The sequence below is a fragment of the Vicugna pacos genome, unplaced genomic scaffold (assembly GCF_048564905.1).
Source record: "Vicugna pacos unplaced genomic scaffold, VicPac4 scaffold_19, whole genome shotgun sequence".
Classification (NCBI taxonomy): Eukaryota; Metazoa; Chordata; class Mammalia; order Artiodactyla; family Camelidae; genus Vicugna; species Vicugna pacos.
Genome location: NW_027328740.1, coordinates 72,374,408 through 72,387,651, shown reverse-complemented (window position 1 = coordinate 72,387,651; position 13,244 = coordinate 72,374,408). Strand labels below are relative to the sequence as shown.

At 50.3% G+C, this 13,244-nt stretch overlaps 1 long non-coding RNA gene across 1 annotated transcript; it reads left to right on the top strand.

Annotated features, from left to right (window-relative positions):
* The first annotated feature begins 4,505 nt into the window (after positions 1-4,505).
* LOC140693554 (uncharacterized) lies at positions 4,506-6,562 on the top strand. Its single transcript, XR_012069324.1, has 3 exons — positions 4,506-4,633; positions 6,023-6,273; positions 6,421-6,562. It is a non-coding gene; the product is annotated as an uncharacterized lncRNA (long non-coding RNA).
* The last annotated feature ends 6,682 nt before the right edge of the window (positions 6,563-13,244 follow it).

Sequence of the window (13,244 nt, the reverse complement as noted above, 5' to 3'; positions counted from 1 at the left end):
ACTCATTCTCACAGTCTCCTGTGCCCCCACCACATGGTGGCCCTCTGCTCATGTAAACACGATTTCCCACAACTGCACCCTGCCTCCCAGCTTGTCAGAGGGGAGTGTCCCACAAAGACACAGGTGTTTGTGAGGATCCTGTCCCCCAGCAGAAAACCTGCTCCTGGAGCCACGGTCAGGGATCTGGCCTCCTAAGCCGCTCAGCTCTAATTCAAAGCCTAAAGTGGGGGCCCCGAACATTGCTGAATGACTTTCTGAATCACCTGGACTGGAGGGGACTGATTTTCTTTCCAGGAATGGAGGTAGCGCAGCCTCCATTTTCAGGGCTGACCTTGACGATGGATCTAGTTCCCCCGACTGCAACACAGGAAGGAGTGGCCCTTCCATCCCACAGGTTGGAGACCCAACCCAAGGGAGTACTGAAGCAGTGCATTGCTGCCAGGTCCAGCATCCCTGCAGAGTGGCCTCTGCCCTTGAATGACCCCCTTCCCAGGGCCTTTCTTGCCCGGACACCACCACACCCCAGGCTGTGCCAGAGCTCTGGGGCTCTGCGTGTCCAGGGCACACAGGTGGCACCTGAGCCAGGTGTCCCCTGGGCCTCAAGGGAGAGAGGTCTGCTTCTGCATCAGGGGAAGGTGACCCCACAAGGCTGGCAGGACACTCTCAATATGGACCTCCAGGAGCCCTGGGAGCAGTTTCCCTGCAGGTGTTAAGAGCCATCATCAGGAGGGCAGGCCCCTCTTTGTGCAGACCATCCAGCAGTGCTGGGCCCACGTGCTGACCTCAGAAATCTACATGCCCCCAGGATACCCCAGGCAACCTCACAACTTCGTCACTTGGTGACCTGGGTACCACGAGCTCCTTGGCCATCCCATGAGGGTGGTCCTTGCAGGCATGGTCTCCAGGTTCTCCTGTTGAGAAATCCCCCTGGGTTTCTGTGGTCACAGAGCAGACACCAGAAGATTCTAGTCCTGCAGTGACCCCCACAGCAGTCAGCTCCCCTGTGCATGTCCAGGGACAAATGACAGCAATTTATTGCCAGGAACCGTGATTCCATACTAAGTTCAGGATCCTGGTAACTCATTCTGCACCCCAAAAAGCTTCCATGAGAAATGTGTGTATTGGGATGTCTGTGCCCCTAGAAGAGCTGTTCCTGAGGGTTCCTGGGACCCTCCAGCCCCTCTCAAGGTTCTCAGATCCTGGGTCTAAATTTCTATCTGCCTCTTTTGGTGTACGGCCACCTGTGTCTCGTGGTCACGGGTCACTTTATTGCATGACTTGGCATGTTCTTAGTGCTCGTCCTCCACCCCTGCACTAGACTCCCAAGATGTTCCCACTGACCCTTGGCTCCCTGGGTGGCTCAGGGGGCCCTAAGTCTGCACCCTTCACTCTCCTCCTCTACCCCCACCTCTGGGGCCACCCCTAGGTGGACTTGGAGGTGTTTGTAAATGAGTCTTACACAAGGACATATCTGGACAAAGCAGGACCCCACCCCCGGAAAACTCACCTGCTCCCTTCTCAGAAGAGGACCCCACAGCCCCACATTGCCTCCCAGGGGTCTACTCAGGACACAGTCCCCCAGTTCTGGGCAAGGTGTCTCCCTGGAATCCTTGCTTCCAGGAAGAGTCTCTCTGTCCTTCTTCAGAGTTTAGAGGTGTTCCCATGTCCCTGACCACCAAGATGCCCAGCACAGTCCCTTCAGTGACCTGGAGAGACAAGGAACTTATGTGGCCACAGGTCTCACAGGACACACCTGCTGGGACCCCAGGCTAAAGGGCTGTCCTTCTGCCTTCTCAGGTGTGGCTCCCGTGGTATCTTTTTGCAGGGGGCCCAAACGGGGAGTGTGGCCCAAAGCAGTTCATGGGGCTCTCTGGGCAGGGAAGACTTGGGCCAGGTGGCCTTGCCTGGTTTCCCTGCTGGGCCACTCTGAAAACCCCCGCTCCTCTGGCTGTGGCTGGAGGCCCCTCAAACCTCAGGGCGGGGCTCTTTCTCTCAGCCTCCACTGACTCCAAAGCCACGCTGGTGCTGGCGAGGGGAAAGAGCTTTCTTGCCTTCTTTTGGCCAAGTTGCCACAGGTGGATGCTGCGGGGAGCTGGAGAGAGAGGTAGCACTTGCTCAGATGTGAGTGGTTAAGCAATTTGACACCCTGTCAACTAGCCTTAAACATTGGAATGAGGTCTTTCCCGGTAAAGCTGGAAGTTACTTTCAGTAACTTGTCTAAAGATTTCTTTTTTTTTTCTTTTCCACTTAAAGACTCATAAAACCTCTCCCAGGTCATTCCTGGTATGGACCATTATCCAGGGATCAATCAGGAAATGCAGGAGGAGAGGGGTGGGGGTGGGGGAGAGGGGAGGTTAGATCAGAGCCCACGGAGAGGAGATGCCCCTCCCAGGAGCCTCACACTGGGCAGTGGCTTCTGGCATCCAGCTCTCCTGTTCTCAGGCCCATTCCATCTGCGGGGTTTTCCAAAAACATAATGGTGGAAGGGCCATGGAGGACACCTAGAACTTCCAGAATAGACAGGGGGAGCAGAGTTACCATGCTGGCCCTGGGTTTGGAGACAGACCTGCAGTGGAGACCACAGGCTTCTGAGAAGCCAGTTTCGAAATAAAGGCAGTATGCACTGGAATACCCGGCTCGAGAGAGTGCTTCATCATAGACATGTAATTTACATAGTTCTCACCACTAAATTCTGTGTTCCCAACACGCTACATGAATGACGGCTTCAACACACATTCATTTCTGAGATGTGAAAAAGTGTAGAGCCGCTCTTTCATCCTGCATAATGGGCATGGCTACACTTAAGAACACTTACCAAGATTTCTCAGCAAGAGCCAATTTCGAAATAAAGGCAGTTTGTGCAGGAAAACCCTGTTGGAGTGAGGGCTTCCCCATACACATGTAAGTTATAGAGTTCCCCTCACCATGAAACGCTGTTCCCAACATGCTACATGCATGAAGGCTTCGACACACATTCAGTTCTAAGCTGTTAGCATGTGGAGAGCCGCTCTTTCATTCAGCACAAAAGGCATGGTTACACCCAGGAAGATTTACCCAGATTTCTCAGCTGCTTCCTTCAGCCAGATTCAAAATAAAGGCAGTTTGTGCTGGGAAAGCCTGTTGGAGCGTGTTCAGAGCTGTTTCGGGCTCTGTCCCAGCTGGAGGGTGCAAAGCCCAACCTCCAGAAAGAGGGACCAGGACCCCACCCGCCAGGTGGTGTTGCCTTTGTAGGGGAACAGTGATCTTTGGGTAAGATATATTGCGGCTCTCTCTAAAAACTGCTTTGACTTAAGTTTGCATCCTAGTCACCAGTTCCAGGACAACAGAAAAGGCATACCCTACATCCCTTTGCACTCAACTCTTCCCAAAAGAGCAAATATTTGTCCATGAAAATACCAGCTGCTCTTCTAAGGCCCACTAAATACCCAGCAGTGTGGGCGGTGCACTCTTGATCAGGGACAGGTGGAGAGGGAACAGCGGTCCTCCAGCAGGCTTGGCCTGGTGTGGCAGCTGCGCTGTGGGTGCTTGGTGGGGAGGGAATGCAGGGAATCCTGTTTGAGGGGCCTCTGTGCACGCCTGCATTATAGTCTGAGGTTTCATACAAAGGCTCCAGGCATCCTAACTGGTCAGATACAGCCCCCACCCTTGGGCTGGAACCACCAGGAGATAAGTACCTGTAACAGGGACGGTGCCTGGTGTGGGGAGAGGTCATGGGACCCTCCGGGGGCAGGGGCGGTGGTGCTGGGGAAGGCAGGGGATGCAGTGAAGGGTGGAGGGAGCAGGGTCCTTTGCTTGGGGGTGCGAGTTCTTTGGGAGACCACAGGGAATGGCACACATCATCCCCACCCTATACCCCAAATTCCTAGCCCCGCCAACACAGGGGCTGCTCTGCACCCTCTCAACGTGGCTCTCCTGTAAGACCGCACCCAACCAGGCATCTGGCACCCTGCCCTACCTCCCCTCTTGGGACAGATCCCGTCTTCTTGGAAACTGCCTAGCAGCGCGTATTCAAGGCCGGCAGCCGGCCTGGCGGATCTGCACTTCAGGTGCCCTACCTGGCCAGCCGTGCCTGCCTGGGCTCAGTCCTCTATCTTGCCCACCGGTAGCCTGGGTCCACTTCCGGTGCAAGCGGAGGCCGCGGAGCCCAGGCTGAGCCCCGCACAAGGACAGGTGAGGGTGCCCCCACCCCGCCGCCCCGCCGCCCCGCCGCCCCGCCCACTGTTGGCAGCATTGCCCCAGCCTCCGGCCGGTGCCACCTGCAGCTGAGGACCTCCGCGCGGCCCCGCCCGCCCCGGCCCCACCCAGCTGCCCCATAAGCCTCCCCCCACCCCCGTCCTGGCCGCGCCCTTGCTCCCATTGGCTCCGAAAGTTCTGCTCTCGCACGTCTAGCCTCGGGAGGACGCAGACGCAAGCGCTAGGGGAGGGCCCCGCGGCGTTGCCATGGATAAAGACGCCGCGCTCCTCGCGGGCTGGCGTGCGCTTCTGGGGCAGGCAGCGGGCTCCGGAAGTGTGCAGCTGCCCGGGACCTTGGCGGTGTTTGCTGCTGGGGATGGCGGCTTGCTTGGCCGGGCCACTAGTTCTGGCCGCGTCAGTCGGCGGCCGACATCCTTTCTGGGGCGGCGTCTCACAGACGGTAAACGTACGGCAGCGCCGTTGGCGGGGCCAGTGGACATGGACCGGGGTGGGATCCGGGTTGGTGTGGCGGCCGGGGAGGGCTGTGGTGCCGGGGAGCGGGTTGGGGCGGGGGGTCAGGGCTGGGGCACAGCCTCCGGCTTTCCTCCCCCTCGGGCTCTGGGGCTTGGACCGCGACTCCGGGTAGCCCTGCGTGGCCGCGGCCTCCCAGAACCCCTGGGAAGGGCAGGTGGAGGACCCGTCTTTTATGAAGCGGGGCCTTACCCGCGTTTTGAAGAGCCCCAGAATCAGATGTTGGAATAGGGTGGTTTATCAGCCTTGTATATCAGCAGGGAAATTTCAGTTCCATCCAGATGTTGGCTCCTTCGCTAAAACTCAGGAATAAGACAAGGGTCAGTGTCAATTAGCAGTTATCTAGGGCTTGACTCAAAATAGACTGTGCGGGGTGTAGAGATGGTAGATGGGCCCTCCCTTTCAAGGTTGGTAGTCTTCTGGGATTAGAGGCCTCAGTTGAGGATTACATCCTCATCTGCAGTAATGGAGGTTGTGGGAAACATTAACACAGAGAAGGGAGGGGTGTTGCTGCGGTAACTCATTAAAGAAGCCAGGACACTTGCCTGGCTCTTGTGTAGGAGAGTCTCGCCTAGGGTAGGGCAGCAGTTATCAAAGTGAGTCCGAGGCCCCTGAGATGCAAGACTATTTTCGTAGGAACGCCGGGAAGTCACCTGCCTTTTGCACACTCTTGCACTCCCGAGTTTCCTGTGGGGTTTTCCAGGGAAAACCTAGTCTGTGATATCACAAAACAGGTAATGTAGAGGCAGATAGAATTAAGCTCTCACCAGTCCAAAAGAGATTCTCAGAAATTAAAATCACTGCTATTCCTCTCATTAATGATTTTTGTTTAGAAAAATATACTTATTTTTTGCTTAAGAGTATTAATGGTATCATGTAGTAGGTTGTTATTATTTTTAAGTGAACTCATAAGCATTTTTTAAAGTTCTTATTTAACTTCTAACACAGGAACTATTGATAGATTTAACCCACATAAACAGCAGCCTTTTGAAGTCCTCAATATTTAAGAGTGTACAGGGGTCTTTAGGCCAAGAAGTTTGAGATTCCCTGGAGAACGGGTGCTCAGGTACTAGTCAGGTGCTTAGCGTTGATAGACAGTTGCCAAGATGTCTTCTGCATGTGCTCCCAGACTCGAAATAATTGGCCACACAGAGATCGGTGGGCAGTGCCTCCACTATACAAACCAGAAGCTGCTGAACGTGTCTTGAGTCTAGGCCATGTGCTGTGCAGAGATTCCCATTGTATCTGTTCTATCTAAGCCGGGATTCCTGTGCAGAGACCTGGCTCTGAAGACCCGCTCTCCTTTGCTCCCTGCCAGGTACCTTCTGTGTTATGTCAACCCTCCGGAGGGCTTCAGCCTCCGTAGGGGCGTCTGTATCCACATCGCCTTCCTCCTGAAGACCCTGCTGAAAATGGAAGAGTCGGTGCTGGTGATACCCCCTTGGGGCCGCCTCTACCATTAGCAGAGCCTGGACATCCACCAGGTCCGGATTCCCTGGTCTGACTTTTTTGATCTCTCAAGTCTCAACAGAAACATCCCTGACAATGAGTACGAACAGTTCATTGCAGGTGAGATGGTGATCGTTTAACTGGGGCCAGACGGTTTTTGTTCTGGTTCCGATGTGAACATCGGGCCGTCTTGCTTCGGGTTTGTCAGTCTGCTTAGGGGCCGTGCTCATGTTTCCTGCACTGCAGGTGAATTTGGTCTTTCCACAGTTTTTCTCAGGAAATATATCTGAAGTGTATGAGCTCTGTGTTCCCTCCCCTCTGAAAACCCTGGCCTTCTGGTGAGATGGAGCGGTGACAAGGAGGCCACTGCCACAGAGGCCTTGTCCCAGCAGGACTCGCTCCCTGGGCAGTAAGAGCCATTCTTACCTGAAGGAAACCACGATGTATGTGTACCATGGGCCACGTGCTGGAGAAGGTATGTAACCTCTCATTCAGTATAATTTGGTCCTGCTCAAGCTTCCCATTTTACTTTTTGTAGGAGGTAAGATTTGAAGATTTTCTTTGAATACAGCTATTTAGAGCTTATCTTTTTTTTAATTGAAATGTGGTTGATTTACAATGTTTAGTTAGTTTCAGATATACAGCTGTTTTGTTAGTTTCAGGTATACAGCATAGTGATTCAGTTGTACATATACATAGTCTATTCTTTTTCAGGTTCTTTTCCATTATAGGTTGCAAGATACTGAACATTTTCCCCTGTGTTCTACAGTGAATCCTTGCTGTTTGTCTGTTTTACATATAGTAGTTTGTAATTGTTAATCCCAAACTCCTAAGTTTGTTTCCTAAGTCTGTGAGTCTGTTTTTGTTTTGTAAATAAGTTTATTTGTATCTTTTTTAAAAATTCCACATATAAGTGGTATCATATGTTACTTGTCTTTCTCTGTCTGAGTTATTTCACTTTAGTGTGATAATCTCCAAGTCCATCCATGTTGCTGTAAATGGCATTATTTCCTTCTTTGTTACAACTGTGTAATATTCTTTTATATCTAAATACTACATCTTTATCCAGTCATTTGTCAGTGGGCGTTTAGGTTGCTTCTATGTCTTGGTCATTGAAAACAATGCTGCTGTGAACATTGGGGTGCAGGTATATTTTGAAATTAAGGTTCCCTCTGGATATATGCCCAGGAGTGGGATTGCTGGATCAAATGATGTCTTTTTTTAGTCTTTTGTGGTATCTCCATATTGTTTTCCACATTGGCTTCACCAAACTACATTCCCAGCAATAATGTAGGAGGGTTCCCTTTTCTCCAAGCCTCTCCAGCATCTATGGTGAGTGGATGTTTGAATGGTGGCCATTCTGAGTAGTGTGAGATGATAACTTATTGTAGTTTTGATTTGCATTTCTAAGATAATTAGCGATATTGTGCCTTTTTTTCATATGCCTATTGGCCATTTGTATATCTTCATTGGAGAATTGCTTGTTTAGTTGTTCTGCCCATTTTTGGATTGGGTTGTTTATTTTTTTTTCTTATTAAGTTGTATGAACTATTTTTATAGTCTACAAGTTAAGCCATGTTCAGTCTCATCTTTTGCAAATATTTTCTCACATTCCATAGGTTGTCTTTTCATTTTGCTTATGGTTTCTATTGCTTTGAAATAGCTGATAGGTGTAACTAGGTCCCATTTGTTTATTTTGGCTTTTATTTTCTGTTGCTTGGGTGGATTGCCCTAGGAAAACACTGCTGAGATATATGTCAAATAAGGTTTTGCCTATGTTTTCTTCTGAGAGTTTTTTAGCGTCTTGTCTAATGTTTAAGTCTTTAGGCCATTTAGAGTTTGTTTCTTTTTTGGTTTTTTTTTTTTCAACTCTATTATATGCTTTCGATTTGTGGTTACCCTATTTTTCAAGTATATCAACCCATTATCATATCTATTTCCTTTAGACTGATAATCACGTAGGCTCCAACACATCCTAAGAATAATGAGAAAAAGGAAAAAGAAAGAGAAAAAAATCTATCTTTTCTTGCTACCATCTCCCTTTCCCACCTTTTTGTATTTTGATATACTTTTTCTTTTTTACATCTTCATGTTTATTGTCTTGTAACTCGTTATTTCATTTCCAATGATGGTTTTCCCATTTCTATAGCATCCTGCTTCCTTTCTGTTTAGAGTAGAACCTTTTAATGTCTCTGTTTGGTTCCATAATGCTGAATTATCTCCCTAACCCCCTCCACCCTGAGCCTCTGAATACTCAGTACAGGGAAGCCAAACCATCCTAGCCTTCATCAGTCTTGGGATGCAATCTTCAGAGTGGGAAAGAAGAATCATTGAAAAATAATATTCTGTTTGTTGCTTTCTACCCTTGCCCAGAGAGTGAGAATCACCTCTGAAGGCGGAGGAAGAAAGATGGGGGCATGGGGCACAAAGTCTTTTCTCCTTTTGCTACTGAAAAAATGATTTCTTTTGTAATTAGTGATGATGCCCTTTAAATTGGTAAGATCGAGATTCCACAGCTTCAGCGCCTGTGAATAACCAGCTGGGAGAAAGCTCTCCAGGGCCCCTGCAGTGGGAAAGGCAGCCCCTCTGAGCACCTGTTGTTCTGTATTCTTCCGGCCTCCACACAGTTTCGCTAGGCACTGTGCAGGACGATGCAGTTCCCCAAGGTGGAGGACTGGGAGACCCCTGCTTGGTGGCAAGCCACAGGAGCCCACACTTGAAGGACAAAATGAAGAGTAGTGGGGCGGGCATAGGAACAGAGGATGGTTGAGACCCAGGATAGTTTCCTGGAGGCCAGCAGGTGAGACTGGTGGGGCAGATGGGGCCCTGGTGCATGGGCAGTCCTTGAGGGATCTGAAGCAAAGATATGAACCAAGATACTGGATTCGTGTGGGGGTAAATCGCCCCCTGGAGGCCACGTGGCAGTGCAGCGAGCCCAGGAGGAGAGGGCATTTCCCCAAAGTTGGGTTGACAGATCACAACCAACTCACTGGGAACCGAGAGGTACAGAGATATTGTTAACTTTTTGTCCCTCTTCCTGGAAAAAAAATTGCTTCCTGTTGAATAGCCTGTGTAGTTAGTGAGAATTAAAGACATGAAGTAACATTTCCTCAAAAGTCATCCATTGTGCTGTTGTTAATAATGGCCAAATGCAAACTTGAATAGATTAAATCAAGCAGTCATCATCGTATTTTAAAATCTTTTAAAATAAAAAATCTTGCTGTCTTTGTTCTTCATTTCAGGGTTCACTTGGTGATAATAGTAACAAAAGCAACAGCAAACCTTTAAAGAATTCTGTCCTGCTGTTCCAGGAACTCTGTGTTCATGACAAACAAATGAGGTGGCACTTTACAGGAAGGACAGTCATTAATCACACAGCTAGTAAATGGCAGGGATGGGACTTGAACCCAAGCTGTCTGACCCCAGAGCCCCCTCTCAGGCCCTTCAGTGCAGCTCATCACTTGGTATGCCCAACAGAGGCCAGCATTAAAGAGCAGCATGACCTTGGCTGCTTGGCCTCTGTTTCTTCATCTGTAGAATGGGGGTGTGGGCAGTGAACTCTGTGAGCTCAGTGGTCACTTCCTCCAGCTCTGCTATTCTACTGCTTTGAGTTAATTTAAGAAGTATCCGAGCCCCTGAATGGCCCACCCATAGGCTGGCGCTTTGCTAGGCCGTGGGTTACGGAGAAAAATAAGATCAGCCTGCTTCTCCAAGGAGCCTGTGTCCCTCCACGGCAAACGGCTTTGAGGCCCAGGCTCCCTCGCTGGCAGTCGGGGACTGGGCAGGAATGTCTGATAGAAGATGGAGGCAGAGCCCTTCCGGGAACAGTGGTGGCCACAGAGCTATCAGGAGCGGGAGCATCTGTCCAGGCTGCTGAGAGGGGGGCCCTCATGAGGCCAGTAGCCCCCCCAAACTAAGCCCTCAGGACAAAGATCCAGCCATTCCTGCAGTGTCACAGCAGAGCCAGTCCATCCTCATCACTGTGCCCCTGTGCTCCTTTGTCCTGGGGCCTCTCTTCCCCCTACACCCAGAAGACTCATCTCTCTCTCTTCTCTGAGTGTCCCCTCACTTCACCCATGGTCCCTGCTTCCTAGGCCACCATCTCTGGAGTTGACGATTTGCCCCCTCACACTCTCCGTTTGATCAGGAGCCTGGGTTGACCTCCTTGTGCTCACTTTCCCCCATGAGGTGATTTCTCCTCCTCTCTTGGGAACACCTGGAAAACCCAGTCCGTTCCTAGCAGTGCCTGCCACCCTGGCCTCCCTGCTCATCTGCCTCAGTCAGGAGCAGCTGGACCACCAACTCTGTATTGCCTCACCGCCTACCATCAAGACGTCAATGTTGATTCTCCCTCCACCACCCAGTATGGTCATTGTAGGGTCTTCTTCTCCGTCAGCCTGAGCCAGACACCTCCCATTCACCCTACCCCCGGGCTCATACCCGGGCGTGTCTCCACCCCAGGTCCAGCCTCTCTCCTTTATGTGCCCAACTCTAGCCATCCAGCTGCTTCTCCACCAGCCTCGTTGGCCCTCCTTCACCCTCACTGGGGCATCATGCACTGACTCCTCTGCTTTCCTACCTGTCCACGTTCCTCTTACTTCCACTTCCCCACCTTCCAGCTCTGCATCCACAGTCAGCACTCTCTTTATGACAAACAAAACTCCCTTGACCCTTGATCTTTTCATTTCCTCACCAGGATGACTTCCATCTCGGTTCACCCAGCTCTATTTGTTCTGAGCCTGCAGGCAGCAGGCTCTCCCAGCACAGATTTCTAAGACTACAAATCAATGCCCAGCATGTTGCCACTGCCAGGCAATCCTCCAGGATTTCTCTAGTGAGCACATTTCCCCACTTGCCACACAGTGGTGTCAACATTCTATGCTCTCTGCACACCTCTAAGCTTCCCTCTGTCTCTTCCCTGACTCCCAGCAGATGGCCTTGCCTCCTGCTTCAGAGAGAATGACATGTTACTTGAAGGGAACTCGCTCACCTGCAGCAAATCTGCTCACCTCACCTTTTATCTGTCCCTCTCCCACCTGGACTCTAGCTGTAGTTGTTCTTAATTTAGTGAGTTTAGTTGACATATATATACACAGTTAAAAGCTTAGCACACTATAGGCTACCTTCTTGGGCTTACTTTTTCAATTTAACATAGGGTGTATGATGCATCCACTTCGTTGCATGTACCTGCAGTTCATTTGTTTTAACTGATCTTAAATGTTGTGTGTGTGACAGTAACACAAGGCAAGTGTAAGCCAGGATTCAGGATGCTGGTTACTTCCTGTGAGAAGAGGCCTAGGGCAGGATAGGACACAGTATGTCACTGTCAATAGTCCTGTTCTGGTGCTGGGTGACAGGTTCACAACTGTTTCTTATAATATTAATTTTAATACATAAATACTTCTGACAGGCACCTAAGGTGAGAATGTGTCATGAGCCAAGATATACAATGGATAATATTACATCATTATTGTTATGTAATCTTGTTATAAAATATAATATTCATAATCCTACTTTGTTATGTGTTATATATTATATAGATGCATGAATTATATATTATGTATATAAATAACTACATATGTATTATATACTATCTGATAATAAATAAACAGAACATAACATGCTAGTATATCTACTATTATGTATTATTTAATAAATAATATACTATATCCTGTTATATGACATGGCACCTAATCTTTAATCAAATAAAAATATGTCACTATATGTAATGGTAATTAATAAAATTAAATGAAAATGCCCGCAGCTTTTAACGCCAACACCGCTCCAGCTGTCACTGTCTATCTTCTTCCCTTTCATGGTCGAGGTCCTCACGGTGCTATCTGTTCCCCTTTTCATCTCGTTATCCTGAACCTTCCTCCCCCTCCCATCCCATGCTGCCTTCTTCCCCGTGGTCCCTCTAGTCACCAGCGGCCTCTGGGGCACTGATTTCAGGGCAGTGTCTCAGGCCCAAGCTCACCCGCCTGTCCTCCACCTCTGCCACTGCTGGTGGGGACAGGGCGGGGGGCAGAGTGCACCTGTTGTCCTGGAAGAGAATACAGCACAGACTCCGTGACCAGCAGGAGGTGTGGCCGGAACCTGCAGGACTGGGGGGAGAGCCAGACTGTCTGCATCCAGACCGGGGGCACTTGGAGTGTGAAGAAGCCCAGTCCTCACTGCCCCTGAAGTGAGGAAAACACCCTCAGGTGAGTTAAAGTGCTTATGACCTAGGTCTGTTGGCTGCAAAGGACAAAGGGGTCCCTAAGGGGAGGTTAGTTGATGTTCCAGGCCCCACAAAGGCCCTAAGGGCTGGCGGGGAAGCAGGCTGGACGCTCCACTGGACCCAGTGTCCCCTCGGGGGTGGGGCCTTCCGGAACAAGCAGAAAGCCCTCAGTCTCTTGGGGAACGCGGCAGTGTGGGAGCATCCCTGCAGTGAGTCAAGTGACGTCAGGGCCTGTGGGATCCGTTTTTATGGCCACATTGAGCCACAGCAGAAGCCACAGCAGGAGTGGATTCCTGTCTCTCCAGCTGACATCCTCGTGTCTGAGTGCCAGGCTTCAGACCCGATCCCCTGGGGTGCTAGGACAGTTATACACAGAGGCGGCTCGGGGAGGCCTCAAGAGGGCTGTACTGGCCTTGCTGTCGACATGATTACACAAAGATCAAACAATCCATCGATGGGAAGAAAATAAGAACCATGGTCACATCTGGACCGCAAGCTTAGATGTGGTATATGGGTGATATTTATCGACAATCTGGCGAGGATCTGGTCAAAGCTAGAGGCCAAGGCAGCAAACCGGTAGTGACACTAAGGAACATCGTGGTGCAGAGGCTGGATTGGGGGTCTGAAGGCTCCTCCCAGGAGGAGCCTCAGTGTTTGGGAGGTGGCTAATGTGCCTGCTTCATGTCACTAGCAAGTGATGCCACCTGCGGAAAATCAGCTATAATCCTGAGCCGGGTCAGCCCTGGGTGATGTGATAAAGGCTCCTACAAGAGGAGGCGCCAGACGGATAGTGAACCAACCAACAGGCTGATGAGTTTCTGGCCTGTGTTTATCGTGCTTTCGCAGCCAAGAATGAGGAGAGAGTTGAATG